This window comes from Carica papaya, chromosome 8 (assembly GCF_054855325.1).
Source record: "Carica papaya isolate Zhongbai chromosome 8, ASM5485532v1, whole genome shotgun sequence".
NCBI classification, from domain to species: domain Eukaryota; kingdom Viridiplantae; phylum Streptophyta; class Magnoliopsida; order Brassicales; family Caricaceae; genus Carica; species Carica papaya.
Window position 1 is genome coordinate 17,044,686 of NC_142316.1, and position 19,954 is coordinate 17,064,639.

The window sequence follows — 19,954 nt, forward strand, 5'->3', positions numbered from 1 at the left end:
TGCAAATACATACACTCCTTCTCCTTTCTTCCCCTTCCTGTCATTTGTTTCCTTGTTCGTTCACACTTCACCTCTCATTCTCGTTCTAATATCGATTAAAATGCCCCTGCTTCTTGACTCACATTTGCGTATAAACCAGCGGACTCTAGTTCCAGACGTGCGTAACGTCGAACAACCCGTCTGAAAAAAAGATTGGTGCGACACAAGTACTTCCCAGGAGGTCACCCATCCGAGTACTAATCTCGCCCAAGCACACATAACTGCGGAGTTCTGATGGGATCCGGTGCATTAGTGATGGTATGATCGCACCTGTTTAATTTCGCGCTGCAAATACATAAACTCATTCCCCTTTCTTCCCCCTCCCGTCTTTTGTTTCCTTGTGCGTGCGCACTGCACCTCCCATTCTCGTTCTAATATCAAGTAAAATGTCACGGCACCATGACTCACATTTGCAAATAAACCTGAGGACCATAATTCAAGTCGCGCGTAACGTCGAAAGAATCATTTGCAAAAAAATGGGTGCAACACGAGGACTTCACAAGAAAATGGGTGAAATATAAGGATTTCGCAGGAGGCAACCCATGCTAGTACTACTCTCGCCAAAGCACCCTTACCTACGGAGTTCTGATAGAATCCGTTGCTTTAGTGCTGGTATGATCGCACCTGTTTCATTTCGTGCTGAAAATACATACACTCCTTCTCCTTCCCTCCCCCTCCCATCAATTGTTTCCTTGTGCGTTCACACTGCACCTCTTCTTCTCGTTCTAATATCGATTAAAATGCCCATGCTTCTTGACTCACATTTGAGTATAAACCAGCGGACCCTAGTTCCAGTCGCGCGTAGCGTCGAACGACCCGTCTGAAAATAAATTGGTGCCACACGAGGACTTCCCAGGAGGTCACCCATCAGAGTACTACTCTAGCCCAAGCACACTTAACTGCGGAGTTCTGATGGGATCCGGTGCATTAGTGCTGGTGTGATCGCACCTGTTTACTTTAGCGCTGCAAATACATAAACTCATTCCCCTTTCTTCCCCCTCCCGTCATTTGTTTCCTTGTGCGTGCGCACTGCACCTCCCGTTCTCGTTCTAATATCAAGTAAAATGCCACGACGCCGTGACTCACATTTGTGAATAAACCTGCGGACCATAAATCAAGTCGCGCGTAACATCGAAAGAATCATCTGCAAAAAGATAGGTGCAACACGAGGACCTCCCAAGAAAATGGGTGAAATATAAGGACTTCGCAGGAGGTCACCCATCTGAGTACTTTTCTCGCCCAAGCACCCTTAACTGCGGAGTTCTGATAGAATCTGTTGCATTAGTGCTGGTATGATCCCTCATGTTTCATTCTGCACTGCAAATACATACACTCCTTCTCCTTTCTTCCCGCTCCCGTATTTTGTTTCCATGTGCGTGCGCACTGCACCTCTCGTGCTCGTTCTAATATCAAGTAAAATGCTAAGGTGCCGTGACTCACATTTGCGAATAAACCTGAGGACCATAATTTAAATCGCGCGTAACGTCGAAAGAATCATCTGCAAAAAAATGGGTGCAACACGAGAACTTCCTAAGAAAATAGGTGAAATATAAGGACTTCGCATGAGGTCACCCATCCTAGTGCTACTCTCGCCCAAGCACCCTTAACCTGCGGAGTTCTGATAGAATCCGTTGTATTGGTGCTGGTATGATTGCTCATGTTTCATTCTGGGCTGTAAATACAGACACTTTTTCTCCCTCCATCCCCCCTCCCGTCATTTGTTTCCTTGTGCGTGCATTCTGCATCTCTCCTTCTCGTTCTAATATCAATTAAAATGCCCTTGCTTCTTGACTCACATTTGCGTATAAACCAGTGGACCCTAGTTCCAGTCGCGCGTAATGTCGAACGACCCGTCTGAAAAAAAAAATTAGTGCAACACGAGGACTTCCCAGGAGGTCACCAGTCCGAGTACTACTCTCACCCAAGCACACTTAACTGCGGAGTTCTGATGGGATCCGGTGCATTAATGCTGGTATGATCGCACCTATTTAATTTCGCGCTGCAAATACATAAACTCCTTTCCCTTTCTTCCCCCTCCCGTCATTTCTTTCCTTGTGCGTGCGCACTGCACCTCTCGTTCTCGTTCAAATATCAAGTAAAATGCCACGGCGCCGTGACTCACATTTGCGAATAAATCTGCGGACCATAATTAAAGTCGCGCGTAACGTCGAACGGCACATCTGAAAAAAAAAAGTGGGTGCAACACGAGAACTTCCTAGGAGGTAACCCATCATTGTACTACTTTCGCCAAAGCACAGTTAACTGCGGAGTTCTGATGGGATCCGGTGCATTTGTGCTGGTGTGACCGCACCTGTTTAATTTCGTGCTGAAAATACATACACTCCTTCTTCCCTCCCCCCCTCCCGTCATTTATTTCCTTGTGCGTTCACACTGCACCTCTCCTTCTCGTTCTAATATCGATTAAAATGCCTCTGATTCTTGACTCACATTTGCGTATAAACCAGCAGACCATAGTTCCAGTCGCGCGTAACGTCGAACGACCCATCTGAAAAAAAATTGTTGCGATACGAAGACTTCCCAAGATGTCACCCATCCGAGTACTACTCTCGCCCAAGCACACTTAACTACAGAGTTCTGATGGGATCCAGTGCATTAATGCTGGTATGATGCCACTTGTTTAATTTTGCGCTTCAAATACATACACTCCTTCTCTTTTCTTTCTCCTCCCGTCATTTCTTTCCTTGTGCGTGCGCACTGCACCTCCCGTACTCGTTCTAATATCAAGTAAAATGCCACGACGCGGGGACTCACATTTGCGAATAAACCTGCGGATCGTAAATCAAGTCGCGCGTAACGTCGAAAGAATCATCTGCAAAAAGATGGGTGCAACACGAGGACCTCCCAAGAAAATGGGTGAAATATAAGGACTTCGCAGGAAGTCACCCATCCGAGTACTTTTCTCGCTCAAGCACCCTTAACTGCGGAGTTCTGATAGAATCCGTTGCATTAGTGCTGGTATGATCCATCATGTTTCATTCTACACTGCAAATACATACACTCTTTCTTCTCCCATCCCCCCTCCCGTCATTTGTTTCCTTGTGCGTACACTCTGCATCTCTCTTTCTCGTTCTAATATCAAGTAATATGCCCCGGGACCGTGACTCACCTTTGTAAATGAACCAGCGGTTTATAATTCCATTCGCACGTAACGTCGAACAACCCATCCGAAAAAAAATAGGTGCACCACGAGAGCTTCCCAAGTGGTCACCCATCCGAGTACTACTCTCGCCAAAGCACACTTAACTGCGGAGTTCTGATGAGATCCGGGGCTTTGGTGCTGGTATGATCGCATAAGTTTAATTTTGCGCTGCAAATACATACACTCCTTCTCCTTTCTTCCCCCTCCCGTCATTTGTTTCCTTGTGCGTTCACACTTCACTTCTCATTTTCGTTCTAATATCGATTAAAATGCCCCTGCTTCTTGACTCACATTTGCGTATAAACCAGTGGACCCTAGTTCCAGACGCGCGAAACGTCGAACGACCCGTCTGAAAAAAAATTGGTGCGACACGAGGACTTCCCAGGAGGTCACCCATCCGAGTACTAATCTTGCCAGAGCACACTTAATTGCGGAGTTCTGATAGGATCCGGTGCATTAGTGCTGGTATGATCGCACCCATTTAATTCTTCGCTGCAAATACATAAATTCCTTCTCCTTTCTTCCCCCTCCCGTCATTTGTTTCCTTGTGCGTCCGCACTGCAACTCCCGTGCTCGTTCTAATATTAAGTAAAATGCTACGGTGCCGTGACTCACATTTGCGAATAAACCTGAGGACCATAATTCAAGTCGCGCGTATCGTCGAAAGAATCATCTGCAAAAAAATGGGTGCAACACGAGAACTTCCTAAGAAAATGGGTGAAATATAAGGAGTTCGCAGGAGGTAACCCATGCTAGAACTACTCTCGCCCAAGCACCCTTACCTACGGAGTTTTGATAGAATCCGTTGCATTAGTGCTGGTATGATCGCACCTGTTTCATTTCGTGCTGAAAATACATACACTCCTTCTCCTTCCCTCCCCCTCCCATCAATTGTTTCCTTGTGCGTTCACACTACACCTCTCCTTCTCGTTCTAATATCGATTAAAATGCCCCTGCTTCTCGACTCACATTTGCGTATAAACCAGCGGACCCTCGTTCCAGTCGCGCGTAACGTCGAACGACCCATCTGAAAAAAATTAGTGCGACGTGAGGACTTCCCAGGAGGTCAGCCATCCGAGTACTACTCTCGCCCAAGCACACTTAATTGCAGAGTTCTGATGGGATCCAGTGCATTAGTGCTGGTATGATGCCATTTGTTTAATTTTGCGCTTCAAACACATACACTCCTTCTCTTTTCTTCCTCATCCCGTCATTTGTTTCCTTGTGCGTGCGCACTGCACCTCCCGTACTCGTTCTAATATCAAATAAAATGCCACGGCGCCATAACTCACATTTGCGAATAAACCTGCGGACTATAAATCAAGTCGCGCGTAACGTCGAAAGAATCATCTGTAAAAAGATGGGTGCAACACGAGGACCTCCCAAGAAAATGGGTGAAATATAAGGACTTCGCAGGAGGTCACCCATCCGAGTACTTTTCTCGCTCAAGCACCCTTAACTGCGGAGTTCTGATAGAATCCATTGCATTAGTGCTGGTATGATCCCTCATGTTTCATTTTGCACTGCAAATACATACACTCTTTCTCCTCCCATCCCCCCTCCCGTCATTTGTTTCCTTGTGCGTGCTCTCTGCATCTCTCTTTCTCGTTCTAATATCAAGTAATATGCCCCGGCACTATGACTCACCTTTGTAAATGAACCAGCGGTTTATAATTCTATTCGCGCGTAACGTCGAACAACCCATCCGAAAAAAAATAGGTGCAACACGAGGGCTTCCCAGGTGGTCACCGATCCGAGTACTACTCTCGCCCAAGCACACTTAACTGCGGAGTTCTGATGGGATCCGGGGCTGTAGTGCTGGTATGATCGCACCGGTTTAATTTCGCGCTGCAAATACATACACTCCTCCTTTCTTCCCCCTCCCGTAAATTGTTTCCTTGTGCGTTCACACTTCACCTCTCATTCTCATTCTAATATCGATTAAAATGCCCCTGCTTCTTGACTCACATTTGCGTATAAACCAGCGGACCCTAGTTCCATACGCGCGTAACGTCGAACGACCCGTCTGAAAAAAAATTGGTGCGACATGAGGACTTCCCAGGAGGTCACCCATCCGAGTGCTACTCTCGCCCAAGCACACTTAACTGCAGAGTTCTAAGGGGATCTGGTGTATTAGTGCTGGTATGATCGCAGCCATTTAATTCCGCGCTGCAAATACATAAAATCCTTCTCCTTTCTTCCCCCTCCCGTCATTTGTTTCCTTGTGCGTGCGCACTGCACCTCTCGTTCTCGTTCAAATATCAAGTAAAATGCCATGGCGCCGTGTCTCACATTTGCGAATAAATCTGCGGACCATAATTAAAATCACGCGTAACGTCGAACGGCACATCTGAAAAAAAGAAAATGGGTGCAACACGAGTACTTCACAAGAAAATGGGTGAAATATAAGGACTTCGCAGGAGCTAACCCATGCTACTACTACTCTCGCCCAAGCACCCTTACCTACGGAGTTCTGATAGAATCCATTGCATTAGTGCTGGTATGATCGCACCTGTTTTATTTCGTGCTGAAAATACATACACTCCTTCTCCTTCCCTCCCCCTCCCATCAATTGTTTCCTTGTGCGTTCACACTGCACCTCTCCTTCTCGTTCTAATATCGATTAAAATGCCTTTGCTTCTTGATTCACATTTGCGTATAAACCAGCGGACCCTAGTTCAAGTCGTGCTTAACGTCGAACGACCCGTCTGAAAATAAATTTGTGCGACACAAGGACTTCACAGGAGGTCACCCATCCGAGTACTACTCTTGCCCAAGCACACTTAACTGCGGAGTTCTGATGGGATCCGGTGCATTAGTGCTGGTATGATCGCACCCATATAATTTTGCGCTACAAATACATAAACTCCTTCTCCTTTCTTCCCCCTCCCGTCATTTGTTTCCTTGTGCGTGCGCACTGCACCTCCCGTGCTCGTTCTAATATCAAGTAAAATGCTACGGTGCCGTGACTCACATTTGCGAATAAACCTGAGGACCATAATTCAAGTCGCGCGTATCGTCGAAAGAATCATCTGCAAAAAAATGGGTGCAACACGAGGACTTCCTAAGAAAATGGGTGAAATATAAGGACTTCGCAGGAGGTCACCCATCCTAGTGCTACTCTCGCCCAAGCACCCTTAACTTGTGGAGTTCTGATAGAATCCGTTGCATTGGTGCTGGTATGATGGCTCATGTTTCATTCTGCGTTGCAAATACATACACTTTTTCTCCCTCCATCCCCCCTCCCGTCATTTGTTTCCATGTGCGTGCACTCTGTATCTCTCCTTCTCGTTCTAATATTGATTAAAATGCCCCTACTTCTTGTCTCACATTTGCGTATAAACCAACGGACCATAGTTCTAGTCGCGCGTAACGTCGAACGACCCGTCTGAAAAAAAAATTGGTGCGACACGAGGACTTCCCAGGAGGTCACCCATCCGAGTACTACTCTTGCCCAAGCACACTTAACTGCGGAGTTCTGATGGGATCCGGCGCATTAGTGCTGGTATGATCGCGCCCCTTCAATTCCACGCTGCAAATACATAAACTCCTCTCCTTTCTTCCCCCTCCCGTCATTTGTTTCCTTGTGCGTGCGCACTGCACCTCTCGTTCTCGTTCAAATATCAAGTAAAATGCCACGGCGCCGTCACTCACATTTGCGAATAAATCTGCTGACCATAATTAAAGTCGCGCATAACGTCGAACGGCACATCTGAAGAAAAGAAAATGGGTGCAACACGAGAACTTCCCAGGAGGTAACCCATCATTGTACTACTTTCGCCAAAGCACACTTAACTGCGGATTTCTGATGGGATCCGGTGCATTAGTGCTGGTATGATCGCACCTGTTTAATTTCGCCTGCAAATACATAAACTCCTTCTCTTTTCTTCCCCCTCCCGTCATTTGCTTCCTTGTGCGTGCGCACTGCACCTCTCGTTCTCGTTCAAATATCAAGTAAAATGCCACGGCGCCGTCACTCACATTTGCGAATAAATCTGCGGACCATAATTAAAGTCGCGCGTAACGTCGAACGCCACATTTGAAAAAAAGAAAATGGGTGCAACACGAGAACTTCCCAGGAGGTAACCCATCATTGTACTACTTTCGCCAAAGCACACTTACCTGCGGAATTCTGATGGGATCCGGTGCATTTGTGCTGGTGTGACCGCACCTGTTTAATTTCGTGCTGAAAATACATACACTCCTTCTTCCCTCCCCCCCTCCCATCCTTTGTTTCCTTGTGCGTTCACACTGCACCTCTCCTTCTCGTTCTAATATCGATTAAAATGCCCCTTTTTCTTGACTCACATTTGCGTATAAACCAACGGACCATAGTTCCAGTCGCGCGTAACGTCGAACGACCCATCTGAAAAATAATTGTTGCGATACGAGGACTTCCAAGAGGTCACCCATACGAGCACTACTCTCGCCCAAGCACCCTTAACTGTAGAGTTCTGATGGGATCTAGTGCATTAGTGCTGGTATGATGCAACTTGTTTAATTTTGCGCTTCAAATACATACACTCCTTCTCTTTTCTTCCTCCTCCCGTCATTTGTTTTCTTGTGCGTGCGCACTGCACCTCCCGTACTCGTTCTAATATCAAGTAAAAAACCACGGTGCCGTGACTCACATTTGCGAATAAACCTGCGGACCATAAATCAAGTCCCGCGTAACGTCGAAAGAATCATCTGCAAAAAGATGGGTGCAACACGAGGACCTCCCAAGAAAATGGGTGAAATATAATGACATCGGAGGAGGTCACCCATCCGAGCACACATAACTGCGGAGTTCTGATGGGATCCGGTGCATTAGTGCTGGTATGATTGCACCTGTTTAATTTTGCGCTGCAAATAAATAAACTCATTCCCCTTTCTTCCCCCTCCCGTCATTTGTTTCCTTGTGCGTGCGCACTGCACCTCCCGTTCTCGTTCTAATATCAAGTAAAATTCTACAGCGCCGTGACTCACATTTGCGAATAAACCTGAGGACCATAATTCAAGTCGCGCGTAACATCGAAAGAATCATCTGCAAAAAAATGGGTGCAACATGAGGACTTCACAAGAAAATGGGTGAAATATAAGGACTTCGTAGGAGGTAACCCATGCTAGTACTACTCTCACCCAAGCACCCTTACCTACGGAGTTCTGATAGAATCCGTTGCATTAGTGCTGGTATGATCGCACCTGTTTCATTTCGTGCTGAAAATACATACACTCCTTCTCCTTCCCTCCCCCTCCCATCAATTGTTTCCTTGTGCGTTCACACTGCACCTCTGCTTCTCGTTCTAATATCGATTAAAATGCCCCTGCTTCTTGAAGCACATTTGCGTATAAACCAACGGACCCTAGTTCCAGTCGCGCGTAACGTCGAAAGACCCGTCTGAAAAAAAATTGGTGCGACACGAGGACTTCCCAGGAGGTCAACCATCCGAGTACTAATCTCGCCAAGCACACTTAACTGCGAAGTTCTGATGGGATCCAGTGCACCGTGACTCACCTTTGCAAATGAACCAGCGGATTATAATTCCATTCGCGCGTAACGTCGAACAACCCATCCGAAAAAAAATAGGTGCAACACGAGGGCTTCCCAGGTGGTCACCCATCCAAGTACTACCCTCGCCCAAGCACACTTTACTGCGGAGTTCTGATGGGATCCGTTGCATTAGTGCTGGTATGATCGCACCTGTTTCATTTCGTGCTGAAAATAAATACACTCCTTCTCCTTCCCTCCCCCTCCCATCAATTGTTTCCTTGTGCGTTCAAACTGCACCTATCCTTCTCGTTCTAATATCGATTAAAATGCCCTTTCTTTTTTACTCACATTTGAGTATAAACCAGCGGACCCTAGTTCCAGTCGCGCGTAACGTCGAACGACCCGTCTGAAAAAAAATTGGTGCGACACGAGGACTTCCCATGAGGTCACCCATCTGAGTACTACTCTCGCCCATGCACACTTAACTGCGGAGTTCTGATGGGATCCAGTGCATTAGTGATGGTATGATCGCACCTGTTTAATTCTGCGCTGCAAATACATAAACTCCTTCTCCTTTCTTCCCCCTCCCGTCATTTGTTTCCTTGTGCGTGCGCATATGCATCTCCCGTGCTCGTTCTAATATCAAGTAAAATGCTACGGTGCCGTTACTCACATTTGCGAATAAACCTGAGGACCATAATTCAAGTCGCACGTATCGTCGAAAGAATCATCTGCAAAAAAATAGGTGCAACACGAGGACTTCCTAAGAAAATGGGTGAAATATAAGGACTTAGCAGGAGGTCACCCATCCTAGTCCTACTCTCACCCAAGCACCCTTAACTTGCGGAGTTCTGATAGAATTCGTTGCATTGGTGCTGGTATGATTGCTCATGTTTCATTCTGCGCTGCAAATACATACACTTTTTCTCCCTCCATCCCTCCTCCCGTCATTTGTTTCCTTGTGCGTGCACTCTGCATCTCTCTTTCTCGTTCTAATATCGATTAAAATGCCCCTGCTTCTTGACTCACATTTGCGTATAAACCAGTGGACCCTAGTTCCAGTCGCGCGTAACGTCGAACGACCCGTCTGAAAAAAAATTAGTGCGATACGAGGACTTCCCAGGAGGTCTCCAATCTGAGTACTACTCTCGCCCAAGCACACTTAACTGCGGAGTTCTGATGGGATCCGGTGCATTAGTGCTGGTATGATTGCACCTGTTTAATTTCGCGCTGCAACTACATAAACTCCTTCTCCTTTCTTCCCCCTCCCGTCATTTGTTTCCTTGTGCGTGCGTACTGCACCTCTCGTTCTCGTTCAAATATCAAGTAAAATACCACGGCGCCGTGACTAACATTTGCGAATAAATCTGCAGACCATAATTTAAGTCGTGCGTAACGTCGAACGACACATCTGAAAAAAAGAAAATGGGTGCAACACGAGAACTTCCCATGAGGTAACCCATCATTGTACTACTTTCGCCAAAGCAAACTTAACTGCGTAGTTCTGATGGGATCCGGTGCATTTGTGCTGGTATGACCGCACCTGTTTAATTTCGTGCTGAAAATACATACACTCCCTCTTCCCTCCCCCCTCCCATCATTTGTTTCCTTGTGCGTTCACACTGCACCTCTCCTTCTCGTTCTAATATCGATTAAAATGCCCCTGATTCTTGACTCACATTTGCGTATAAACCAGCGGACCATAGTTCCAGTCGCGCGTAACGTCGAACGACCCATCTGAAAAAAAATTGTTGCGATACGAGAACTTCCTAAGAGGTCACCCATCCGAGTACTACTCTCGCCCAAGCACACTTAACTACAGAGTTCTAATGGGATCCAGTGCATTAGTGCTGGTATGATGCCACTTGTTTAATTTTGCGCTTCAAATACATACACTCCTTCTCTTTTCTTCCTCCTCCCGTCATTTGTTTTCTTGTGCGTGCGCACTGCACCTCCCGTACTCGTTTTAATATCAAGTAAAATGCCACGGCGCCGTGACTCACATTTGCGAATAAACCTGCGGACCATAAATCAAGTCGCGCGTAACGTCGAAAGAATCATCTGCAAAAAGATGGGTGCAACACGAGGACCTCCCAAGAAAATGGGTGAAATATAAGGACTTCGCAGGAGGTCACCCATCCGAGTACTTTTCTCGCCCAAGCACCCTTAACTCCGGAGTTCTGATAGAATCAGTTGCATTAGTGCTGGTATGATCCCTCATGTTTCATTCTGCACTGTAAATACATACACTCTTTCTCCTCCCATCCCCCCTCCCGTCATTTGTTTCCTTGTGCGTGCACTCTGTATCTCTCTTTCTCGTTCTAATATCAAGTAATATGCCCCGGCACCGTGACTCACCTTTGCAAATGAACCAGCGGTTTATAATTCCATTCACGCGTAACGTCGAACAACCCATCCGAAAAAAAATAGGAACAACACGAGGGCTTCCCAAGTGGTCACACATCCGAGTACTACTCTCGCCCAAGCACACTTAACTGCAGAGTTCTGTTTAGATCCGGAGCTTTAGTGCTGGTATGATCGCACCTGTTTAATTTCGCGCTGCAAATACATAAACTCCTCTTTTCTTCCCCCTCCCGTCATTTGTTTCCTTGTGCGTGCGCACTGCACCTCACGTTCTCGTTCAAATATCAAGTAAAATGCCACGGCACCGTGACTCACATTTGCGAATAAATTTACGGACCATAATTAAAGTCGCGCGTAACGTCGAATGGCACATCTGAAAAAAAGAAAATGGGTGCAACACGAGAACTTCCCAGGAGGTAACCCATCATTGTACTACTTTCGCTAAAGCACACTTAACTGCGGAGTTCTGATGGGATCCGGTGCATTTGTGCTGGTGTGACCGCACCTGTTTAATTTCGTGCTGAAAATACATACACTCCTTCTTCCCTCCCCCTCTCCCATCATTTGTTTCCTTGTGCGTTCACACTGCACCTCTCATTCTCGTTCTAATATCGATTAAAATGCCCCTGATTCTTGACTCACATTTGCGTATAAACCAGCAAACCATAGTTCCAGTCGCGCGTAACGTCGAACGACCCATCTGAAAAAAAATTGTTGCGATACGAGGACTTACCAGGAGGTCACCCATATGAGTACTACTCTCGCCCAAGCACACTTAACTGCGGAGTTCTGACGGGATCCGGTGCATTAGTGCTTGTATGATGCCACTTGTTTAATTTTGCGCTTCAAATACATACACTCCTTCTCTTTTCTTCCTCCTCCCGTCATTTGTTTCCTTGTGCGTGCGCACTGCACCTCCCGTACTCGTTCTAATATCAAGTAAAATGCCACGGCGCCGTGACTCACATTTGCGAATAAACCTGTGGACCATAAATCAAGTCGCGCGTAACGTCGAAAGAATCATTTACAAAAAGATGGGTGCAACACGAGGACCTCCCAAGAAAATGGGTGAAATATATGGACTTCGCATTAGGTCACCCATCCGAGTACTTTTCTCGCCCAAGCACCCTTAACTGCGGAGTTCTGATAGAATCCGTTGCATTAGTGCTGGTATGATCCCTCATGTTTCATTCTGCACTGCAAATACATACACTCTTTCTCCTCCTATCCCACCTCCCATCATTTGTTTCCTTGTGGGTGCACTCTGCATCTCTCTTTCTCGTTCTAATATCAAGTAATATGCCCCGGCACCGTGATTCACCTTTGCAAATGAATCAGCGGTTTAAAATTCCATTCGCGTGTAACGTCGAACAACCCATCCGAAAAAAAATAGGTGCAACACGAGGGCTTCCCAAGTGGTCACCCATCCGAGTACTACCCTCACCCAAGCACACTTAACTGCGGAGTTCTGATGGGATCTGGAGCTTTAGTGCTGGTATGATCGCACCAGTTTAGCTTCGCGCTGCAAATACATACACTCCTTCTCCTTTCTTCCCCCTTCCATCATTTGTTTCCTTGTGCGTTCACACTTCACCTCTCATTAAAATGCTCTTGCTTCTTGACTCATATTTGCGTATAAACCAGTGGACCCTAGTTCCAGTCGCGCGTAACGTCGAATTTCCCGTCTGAAAAAAAAAATTAGTGCGACACGAGGACTTCCCAGGAGGTCACCCATCCGAGTACTAATCTCGGCCAAGCACACTTCACTGCGGAGTTCTGATGGGATCCGGTGCATTAGTGCTGGTATGATCGTACCTGTTTAATTTTGTGCTGCAAATACATAAACTCATTCCCCTTTCTTCCCCCTCCCGTCATTTGTTTCCTTGTGCGTGCGCACTGCACCTTCCGTTCTCGTTCTAATATCAAGTAAAATGCTACAGCGCCGTGACTCACATTTGCGAATAAACCTGAGGACCATAATTCAAGTCGTGCGTAACGTCGAAAGAATCATCTGCAAAAAAATGGGTGCGACACGAGGACTTACCAACTGGTCACCCATCCGAGTACTACTCTCGCCCAAGCACACTTAACTGCGGAGTTATGATGGGATCTGTTGCATTAGTGCTGGTATGATCGCACCTGATTAATTTCGCGCTACAAATACATAAACTCCTTCTCCTTTCTTCCCCCTCCCGTCATTTGATTCCTTGTGCGTGCACTCTGCATCTCTCTTTCTCGTTCTAATATCAAGTAATATGCCCCGGCACCGTGACTCACCTTTGCAAATGAACCAACGGTTTATAATTCCATTCGCGCGTAACGTCGAACAACCCATCCGAAAAAAAATAGGTGCAACACGAGGGCTTCCCAAGTGGTCACCCATCCGAGTACTACTCTCGCCCAAGCACACCTAACTGCGGAGTTCTGATGGGATCCGAGGCTTTAGTGCTGGTATGATCGCACCTTTTTAATTTCGCGCTGAAAATACATAAACTCCTTCTCCTTTTTTCCCCCTCCTGTCATTTGTTTCCTTGTGCGTTCACACTTCACCTCTCATTCTCGTTCTAATATTGATTAAAATGCCCCTGCTTCTTGACTCACATTTGCGTATAAACAAGCGAATCCTAGTTCCAGACGCGCGTAACATGGAACGACCCGTCTGAAAAAAAATTGGTGCGACACGAGAACTTCCCAGGAGGTCACCCATCCGTGTACTAATCTCGCCCAAGCACACTTCACTGCGGAGTTCTAATGGGATCCAGTGCATTAGTGCTGGTATAATCGCACCTGTTTAATTTCGCGCTGCGAATACATAAACTCATTCCCCTTTCTTCCCCCTCCCGTCATTCGTTTCCTTGTGCGTGCGCACTGCACCTCCCGTTCTCGTTCTAATATCAAGTAAAATGCTACAGCGCCGTGACTCACATTTGCGAATAAACCTGAGGACCATAATTCAAGTCGCGCGTAACATCGAAAGAATCATCTGCAAAAAAATGGGTGCAACACGAGGACTTCATAAGAAAATGGGTGAAATATAAGGACTTCGCAGGAGGTAACCCATGCTAGTACTACTCTCGCCCAAGCACCCTTACCTACGCAGTTCTGATAGAATCCGTTGCATTAGTGCTGGTATGATCGCACTTGTTTCATTTCGTGCTGAAAATACATACACTCCATCTCCTTCCCTCCCTTTCCCATCAATTGTTTCCTTGTGCGTTCACACTGCACCTCTCCCTCTCGTTCTAATATCGATTAAAATGCCCCTGCTTCTTGACTCACATTTGCGTATAAACCAGCGGACCCTTGTTCCAGTCGCGCGTAAAGTCGAACGACCCGTCTGAAAAAAAATTGGTGCGACACGAGGACTTCCTAAGAGGTCACCCATGTGAGTACTACACTCACCCAAGCACACTTAACTGCGGAGTTCTGATGGGATCCGGTGCATTAGTGCTGGTATGATCGCACCTGTTTAATTTCGCGCTGCAAATACATAAACTCCTTCTCCTTTCTTCCCCCTCCCGTCATTTGTTTCCTTGTGCGTGCGCACTGCACCTCTCGTTCTCGTTCAAATATCAAGTAAAATGCCACGGCGCCGTCACTCACATTTGCGAATAAATCTGCGGACAATAATTAAAGTCGCGCGTAACGTCGAACGGCACATCTGAAAAAAAGAAAATGGGTGCAACACGAGAACTTCCCAGGAGGTAACCCATCATTGTACTACTTTCGCCAAAGTACAATTAACTGCGGAGTTCTAATGGGATCCGTTGCATTCGTGCTGGTGTGACCGCACCTGTTTAATTTCGTGCTGAAAATATATACACTCCTTCTTCTGTCGCCCCCTCCCATCATTTGTTTCCTTGTGCGTTCACACTGCACCTCTCCTTCTCGTTCTAATATCGATTAAAATGCCCCTGATTCTTGACTCACATTTGCGTATAAACCAGTGGACCATAGTTCCAGTCGCGCGTAACGTCGAACGACCCATCTGAAAAAAAATTGTTGCGATACGAGGACTTCCCAAGAGGTCACCCATCCGAGTACTACTCTCGCCCAAGCACGCTTAACTGCTGAGTTCTGATGGGATCCAGTGCATTAGTGCTGGTATGATGCCACTTTTTTAATTCTGCGCTTTAAATACATACTCTCCTTCCTTTTTCTTCATCATCCCGTCATTTGTTTCCTTGTGCGTGCGCACTGCACCTCCCGTACTCGTTCTAATATCAAGTAAAATGCCACTGCGCCGTGACTCACATTTGCGACTAAACCTGCAGACCATAAATCAAGTCGCGCGTAACGTCGAAAGAATCATCTGCAAAAAGATGGGTGCAACACGAGGACCTCCCAAGAAAATGGGTGAAATATAAGGACTTCGCAGGATCACCCATCTAAGTACTTTTCTCGCCCAAGCACCCTTAACTGCGGAGTTCTGATAGAATCCGTTGCATTAGTGCTGGTATGATCCCTCATGTTTCATTCTGCACTGCAAATACGTACACTCTTTCTCCTCCCATCCCTTTTCCCGTCATTTGTTTCCTTGTGCGTGCACTCTGCATCTCTCTTTCTCGTTCAAATATCAAGTAATATGCCCCAGCACCGTGACTCACCTTTGTAAATGAACCAGCAGTTTATAATTTCATTCGCGCGTAACGTCGAACAACACATCCGAGAAAAAAAAGGTGCAACACGAGGGCTTCCCAAGTGGTCACCCATCCGAGTACTACTCTCGCCCAAGCACACCTAACTGCCGAGTTCTGATGGGATCCGAGGCTTTAGTGCTGGTATGATCGCACCTGTTTAATTTCGCGCTGCAAATACATACACTCCTTCTCCTTTCTTCCCCCTCCGTCATTTGTTTCCTTGTGCGTTCACACTTCATCTCTCCTTCTCGTTCTAATATCGATTAAAATGCCCCTGCTTCTTGAGTCACATTTGCGTATAAACCAGCGGACCCTAGTTCCAGAGGCGCGTAGCGTCGAACGACCCGTTTGAAAAAAAATTGGTGCGACACGAGGACTTCTCAGGAGGTCCCCATCCGAGTACTACTCTTGCCCAAGCACACTTAATTGCGGAGTTCTGATGGGATCCGGTTCATTAGTGCTGGTATGATCGCAGCTGTTTAATTTTGTGCTGCAAATACATAAACTCCTCCTCCTTTCTTCCCCCTCCAGTCATTTGTTTCCTTGTGCGTGCGCACTGCACCTCTCGTTGTCGTTCAAATATCATGTAAAATGCCACGGCGCCGTGACTCACATTTGCGAATAAATCTGCGGACCATAATTAAAGTCGCGCATAATGTCGAACGACACATCTGAAAAAAAAAAAATGGGTGCAACACGAGAACTTCCCAGGAGGTAACCCATCATTGTACTACTTTCGCCAAAGCACACTTAACTGCGGAGTTCTGATGAAATCCGGTGCATTTGTGCTGGTGTGACCGCACCTGTTTAATTTCGTGCTGAAAATACATACACTCCTTCTTCCCTCCCCCCCTCCCATCATTTGTTTCTTTGTGCGTTCACACTGCACCTCTCATTCTCGTTCTAATATCGATTAAAATACCCCTGCTTCTTGACTCCCATTTGCGTATAAACCAGCGGACCATAGTTCCAGTTGCGCGTAACGTCGAACGACCCATCTGAAAAAAAATTGTTGTGATACGAGGACTTCCCAAGAGGTCATCCATCCGAGTACTACTCTCGCCCAAGCACGCTTAACTGCAGAGTTCTGATGGGATCCAGTGCATTAGTGCTGGTATGATGCCACTTGTTTAATTTTGCGCTTCAAATACATACACTCCTTCTCTTTTCTTCCTCCTCCTGTCATTTGTTTCCTTGTGCGTGCGCACTGCACCTCCCGTATTCGTTCTAATATCAAGTAAAATGCCACGGCGCCGTGACTCACATTTGGAATAAACCTGCGGACCATAAATCAAGTCGCGCGTAACGTCGAAAGAATCATCTGCAAAAAGATGGGTGCAACACGAGGACTTCCCAAGAGGTCACCCATCCGAGTACTACTCTCGCCCAAACACACTTAACTGCGGAGTTCTGATGGGATCCGGTGCATTAGTGCTGGTATGATCGCACCTGTTTAATTTTGCGGTGCAAATACATACACTCCTTCTCCTTTCTTCCCCCACCCGTCATTTGTTTCCTTGTGCGTGCGCACTGCACCTCTCGTTCTCGTTCAAAAATCAAGTAAAATACCACGGCGCCGTGACTCATATTTGCGAATAAATCTACGGACCATAATTAAAGTGGCGCGTAACGTCGAACGGCACATCTGAAAAAATGAAAATGGTTGCAACAAGAGAACTTCCCAGGAGGTAACCCATCATTGTACTACTTTCGCCAAAGCACACTTAACTACGGAGTTCTGATGGGATTCGGTGCATTTGTGCTGGTGTGACCGCACCTGTTTAATTTCGTGCTGAAAATACATACACTCCTTCTTCCCTCCCCCCCTCCCATCATTTGTTTCCTTGTGCGTTCACACTGCACCTCTCCATCTCGTTCTAATATCGATTAAAATACCCCTGATTCTTGACTCACATTTGCGTATAAACCAGCGGACCATAGTTCAAGTTGCACGTAACGTCGAACGACCCGTCTAAAAAAAAATTGGTGCAACACAATGACTTCCCAGGAGGTCACCAATCTGAGTACTACTCTCGCCCAAGCACACTAAACTGCGGAGTTCTGATGGGATCCAGTGCATTAGTGCTGGTATGATCGCACCCGTTTAATTCCGCGCTGCAAATACATAAACTCCTTCTCCTTCCTTCCCCCTCCCATTATTTGTTTCCTTGTGCGTGCGCACTGCACCTCCCGTGCTCGTTCTAATATCAAGTAAAATACTACGGTGCCGTGACTCACATTTCCGAACAGACCTGAGGACCATAATTGAAGTCCTGCATAACGTCGAAAGAATCATCTGCAAAAAAATGGGTGCAACACGAGAACTTCACAAGAAAATGGGTGAAATATAAGGACTTCGCAGGAGGTAACCCATGCTAGTACTACTCTCGCCCAAGCACCCTTACCTACGGAGTTCTGATAGAATCCTTTGAATTAGTGCTGGTATGATAGCACTTGTTTCATTTCGTGCTGAAAATATATACACTTCTTCTCCTTCCCTCCCCCTCCCATCAATTGTTTCCTTGTGCATTCACACTGCACCTCTCTTTCTCGTTCTAATATCGATTAAAATGCCCCTGCTTCTTGACTCACATTTGCGTATAAACAAGCGGACCATAGTTCCAGTCGCACGTAACGTCGAACGAACCGTCTGAAAAAAAATTGGTGCGACACGAGGACTTCCCAGGAGGTCAACCATCCGAGTACTACTCTCACCCAAGCACACTTAACTGCGGAGTTCTGAGGGGATACGGTGCATTAGTGCTGGTATGATCGCACCCGTTTAATTTTGCGCTGCAAATACATAAACTTCTTCTCCTTTCTTCCCCCTCCCGTCATTTGTTTAATTGTGCGTGCGCACTGCACCTCCCGTGCTCGTTCTAATATCAAGTAAAATGCTACGGTGCCGTGACTCACATTTGCGAATAAAACTGAGGACCATAATTCAAGTCGCGCGTATCGTCAAAAGAATCATCTACAAAAAAATGGGTGCAACACGAGGACTTCCTAAGAAAATGGGTGAAATATAAGGACTTCGCAGGAGGTCACCCATCCTAGTGCTACTCTCGCCCAAGCACCCTTAACTTGCGGAGTTCTTATAGAATCCGTTGCATTGGTGCTGGTATGATTGCTCATGTTTCATTCTGCGCTGCAAATACATACACTTTTTCTCCCTCCATCCCCGCTCCCATCATTTGTTTCCTTGTGCGTGCACTCTGCATCTCTCCTTCTCATTCTAATATCGATTAAAATGCCCCTGCTTCTTGAGTCACATTTGCGTATAAACCAGTTGACCCTAGTTCCAGTCGCGTGTAACGTCGAACGACCCGTCTGAAAAAAAAATTAGTGCGACACGAGGACTACCCAGGAGGTCTCCAATCCGAGTACTACTCTCGCCCAAGCACACTTAACTGCGGAGTTCTGATGGGATCCGGAGCTTTAGTGCTGGTATGATCGCACCTGTTTAATTTCGCGCTGCAAATACATACACTCCTTCTCCTTTCTTCCCCCTCCCGTCATTTGTTTCCTTGTGCGTTCACACTTCACCTCTCATTCTCGTTCTAATATCGATTAAAATACCGCTGCTTCTTGACTCACATTTGCGTATAAACCAGCGGACCCTAGTTCCAGTCGCGCGTAACTTCGAACGACCCGTCTGAAAAAAAATTGGTGCGACACGAGGACTTCCCAGGAGGTCACCCATCCGAGTACTACTCTCGCCCAAGCACACTTAATTGCGGAGTTCTGATGGGATCCGGTGCATTAGTGCTGGTATGATCACACCCATTTAATTCTGCGCTGCAAATACATAAACTCCTTCTCCTTTATTCCCCCTCCCGTCATTTGTTTCCTTGTGCGTGCACACTGCACCTCCCGTGCTCGTTCTAATATCAAGTAAAATGCTACGGTGCCGTGACTCACATTTGCGAATAAACCTGAGGACCATAATTCAAGTTGCGCGTAACGTCGAAAGAATCATCTGCAAAAAAATGGGTGCAACACGAGGACTTCCTAAGAAAATAGGTGAAATATAAGGACTTCGCATGAGGTCACCCATCCTAGTGCTACTCTCGCCCAAGCACCCTTAACTTGCGAAGTTCTGATAGAATCCGTTGCATTGGTGCAGGTATGATCGCTCATGTTTCATTCTGCGCTGCAAATACATACACTCTTTCTCCCTCCATCCCCTCTCCCGTTATTTGTTTCCTTGTGCGTGCACTCTGCATCTCTCCTTCTCGTTCTAATATCAAGTAAAATGCCCTAGCATCGTGACTCACC

The 19,954-nt window shown here is 46.5% G+C and overlaps 5 non-coding genes and 35 pseudogenes across 5 annotated transcripts; all 40 read right to left on the reverse strand.

The window, feature by feature from the left end:
* Positions 1 to 192: 192 nt before the first annotated feature.
* On the reverse strand, positions 193 to 311 carry LOC148244831 (5S ribosomal RNA; annotated as a pseudogene).
* Positions 312 to 870: 559 nt separating this feature from the next.
* Positions 871 to 989, reverse strand: LOC148244832 (5S ribosomal RNA; annotated as a pseudogene).
* A 917-nt stretch (positions 990 to 1,906) lies between these two features.
* On the reverse strand, positions 1,907 to 2,025 carry LOC148244833 (5S ribosomal RNA; annotated as a pseudogene).
* Positions 2,026 to 2,233: 208 nt separating this feature from the next.
* LOC148244834 (5S ribosomal RNA) lies at positions 2,234 to 2,352 on the reverse strand (annotated as a pseudogene).
* Positions 2,353 to 2,556: 204 nt separating this feature from the next.
* Positions 2,557 to 2,674, reverse strand: LOC148244835 (5S ribosomal RNA; annotated as a pseudogene).
* A 561-nt stretch (positions 2,675 to 3,235) lies between these two features.
* On the reverse strand, positions 3,236 to 3,354 carry LOC148244836 (5S ribosomal RNA; annotated as a pseudogene).
* A 205-nt stretch (positions 3,355 to 3,559) lies between these two features.
* On the reverse strand, positions 3,560 to 3,678 carry LOC148244837 (5S ribosomal RNA; annotated as a pseudogene).
* A 1,237-nt stretch (positions 3,679 to 4,915) lies between these two features.
* On the reverse strand, positions 4,916 to 5,034 carry LOC148244838 (5S ribosomal RNA; annotated as a pseudogene).
* A 202-nt stretch (positions 5,035 to 5,236) lies between these two features.
* Positions 5,237 to 5,355, reverse strand: LOC148244839 (5S ribosomal RNA; annotated as a pseudogene).
* A 563-nt stretch (positions 5,356 to 5,918) lies between these two features.
* Positions 5,919 to 6,037, reverse strand: LOC148244840 (5S ribosomal RNA). The gene has a single exon (XR_015814961.1). It is a non-coding gene; the product is annotated as a 5S ribosomal RNA (ribosomal RNA).
* A 562-nt stretch (positions 6,038 to 6,599) lies between these two features.
* LOC148244841 (5S ribosomal RNA) lies at positions 6,600 to 6,718 on the reverse strand (annotated as a pseudogene).
* Positions 6,719 to 6,926: 208 nt separating this feature from the next.
* LOC148244842 (5S ribosomal RNA) lies at positions 6,927 to 7,045 on the reverse strand (annotated as a pseudogene).
* A 208-nt stretch (positions 7,046 to 7,253) lies between these two features.
* Positions 7,254 to 7,372, reverse strand: LOC148244843 (5S ribosomal RNA; annotated as a pseudogene).
* A 204-nt stretch (positions 7,373 to 7,576) lies between these two features.
* LOC148244844 (5S ribosomal RNA) lies at positions 7,577 to 7,693 on the reverse strand (annotated as a pseudogene).
* Positions 7,694 to 8,765: 1,072 nt separating this feature from the next.
* On the reverse strand, positions 8,766 to 8,884 carry LOC148244845 (5S ribosomal RNA). Its single transcript, XR_015815794.1, has one exon. It is a non-coding gene; the product is annotated as a 5S ribosomal RNA (ribosomal RNA).
* A 205-nt stretch (positions 8,885 to 9,089) lies between these two features.
* Positions 9,090 to 9,208, reverse strand: LOC148244846 (5S ribosomal RNA; annotated as a pseudogene).
* A 562-nt stretch (positions 9,209 to 9,770) lies between these two features.
* Positions 9,771 to 9,889, reverse strand: LOC148244847 (5S ribosomal RNA; annotated as a pseudogene).
* A 209-nt stretch (positions 9,890 to 10,098) lies between these two features.
* On the reverse strand, positions 10,099 to 10,217 carry LOC148244848 (5S ribosomal RNA; annotated as a pseudogene).
* A 203-nt stretch (positions 10,218 to 10,420) lies between these two features.
* On the reverse strand, positions 10,421 to 10,538 carry LOC148244849 (5S ribosomal RNA; annotated as a pseudogene).
* Positions 10,539 to 11,099: 561 nt separating this feature from the next.
* On the reverse strand, positions 11,100 to 11,218 carry LOC148244850 (5S ribosomal RNA; annotated as a pseudogene).
* A 206-nt stretch (positions 11,219 to 11,424) lies between these two features.
* LOC148244851 (5S ribosomal RNA) lies at positions 11,425 to 11,543 on the reverse strand (annotated as a pseudogene).
* Positions 11,544 to 11,747: 204 nt separating this feature from the next.
* Positions 11,748 to 11,865, reverse strand: LOC148244852 (5S ribosomal RNA; annotated as a pseudogene).
* Positions 11,866 to 12,426: 561 nt separating this feature from the next.
* LOC148244853 (5S ribosomal RNA) lies at positions 12,427 to 12,545 on the reverse strand. The gene has a single exon (XR_015815574.1). It is a non-coding gene; the product is annotated as a 5S ribosomal RNA (ribosomal RNA).
* A 189-nt stretch (positions 12,546 to 12,734) lies between these two features.
* On the reverse strand, positions 12,735 to 12,853 carry LOC148244854 (5S ribosomal RNA; annotated as a pseudogene).
* A 205-nt stretch (positions 12,854 to 13,058) lies between these two features.
* LOC148244855 (5S ribosomal RNA) lies at positions 13,059 to 13,177 on the reverse strand (annotated as a pseudogene).
* Positions 13,178 to 13,382: 205 nt separating this feature from the next.
* Positions 13,383 to 13,501, reverse strand: LOC148244856 (5S ribosomal RNA; annotated as a pseudogene).
* A 205-nt stretch (positions 13,502 to 13,706) lies between these two features.
* On the reverse strand, positions 13,707 to 13,825 carry LOC148244857 (5S ribosomal RNA; annotated as a pseudogene).
* Positions 13,826 to 14,384: 559 nt separating this feature from the next.
* Positions 14,385 to 14,503, reverse strand: LOC148244858 (5S ribosomal RNA; annotated as a pseudogene).
* Positions 14,504 to 14,712: 209 nt separating this feature from the next.
* LOC148244859 (5S ribosomal RNA) lies at positions 14,713 to 14,831 on the reverse strand (annotated as a pseudogene).
* A 204-nt stretch (positions 14,832 to 15,035) lies between these two features.
* LOC148244860 (5S ribosomal RNA) lies at positions 15,036 to 15,153 on the reverse strand (annotated as a pseudogene).
* A 559-nt stretch (positions 15,154 to 15,712) lies between these two features.
* On the reverse strand, positions 15,713 to 15,831 carry LOC148244861 (5S ribosomal RNA; annotated as a pseudogene).
* Positions 15,832 to 16,035: 204 nt separating this feature from the next.
* Positions 16,036 to 16,153, reverse strand: LOC148244862 (5S ribosomal RNA; annotated as a pseudogene).
* A 209-nt stretch (positions 16,154 to 16,362) lies between these two features.
* Positions 16,363 to 16,481, reverse strand: LOC148244863 (5S ribosomal RNA; annotated as a pseudogene).
* A 206-nt stretch (positions 16,482 to 16,687) lies between these two features.
* Positions 16,688 to 16,804, reverse strand: LOC148244864 (5S ribosomal RNA; annotated as a pseudogene).
* A 204-nt stretch (positions 16,805 to 17,008) lies between these two features.
* Positions 17,009 to 17,127, reverse strand: LOC148244865 (5S ribosomal RNA). The gene has a single exon (XR_015814366.1). It is a non-coding gene; the product is annotated as a 5S ribosomal RNA (ribosomal RNA).
* A 209-nt stretch (positions 17,128 to 17,336) lies between these two features.
* Positions 17,337 to 17,455, reverse strand: LOC148244866 (5S ribosomal RNA; annotated as a pseudogene).
* A 204-nt stretch (positions 17,456 to 17,659) lies between these two features.
* On the reverse strand, positions 17,660 to 17,778 carry LOC148244867 (5S ribosomal RNA; annotated as a pseudogene).
* Positions 17,779 to 18,337: 559 nt separating this feature from the next.
* Positions 18,338 to 18,456, reverse strand: LOC148244868 (5S ribosomal RNA; annotated as a pseudogene).
* Positions 18,457 to 19,018: 562 nt separating this feature from the next.
* On the reverse strand, positions 19,019 to 19,137 carry LOC148244869 (5S ribosomal RNA; annotated as a pseudogene).
* Positions 19,138 to 19,342: 205 nt separating this feature from the next.
* Positions 19,343 to 19,461, reverse strand: LOC148244870 (5S ribosomal RNA). Its single transcript, XR_015815023.1, has one exon. It is a non-coding gene; the product is annotated as a 5S ribosomal RNA (ribosomal RNA).
* Positions 19,462 to 19,954: the final 493 nt, after the last annotated feature.